The sequence below is a fragment of the Hipposideros armiger genome, unplaced genomic scaffold (genome assembly GCF_001890085.2).
Source record: "Hipposideros armiger isolate ML-2016 unplaced genomic scaffold, ASM189008v1 scaffold_1014, whole genome shotgun sequence".
Lineage (NCBI taxonomy): Eukaryota > Metazoa > Chordata > Mammalia > Chiroptera > Hipposideridae > Hipposideros > Hipposideros armiger.
Window position 1 is genome coordinate 142,557 of NW_017732364.1, and position 419 is coordinate 142,975.

The window sequence follows — 419 nt, forward strand, 5'->3', positions numbered from 1 at the left end:
TATCAAAATTATATGCACTAATATATTCTACAGATGCACATGTGCATCTTTGATACATAATTATATCCATCCATTTGATGTTTAATATGAGATTAGTCTTTTTGTGATTATGGGCTCAAAATAAAAGAGAAAATGAGTATCCAGCTATTCATTCTAGGCAGAGAGGATGTTTTCTTCTTAGTGTGAGATACTAAAGTTCTACTGTCAGACAATCAAATTATCAGATTATTTATGAATGACCAGAGGTTTGAAACACATTTCATATGATTTATATTTCATATAAATTTGAAATAAACTTATAGAAAGTTTTGTCTAACCAGAATATTAATTAATTTATTTCCAATAAATAAATTAGAAAAAAAAAACATAGTGGAATAAATGTACTAGTAAGTCAAGATCTCCTTCCTAATTTCAAAGTG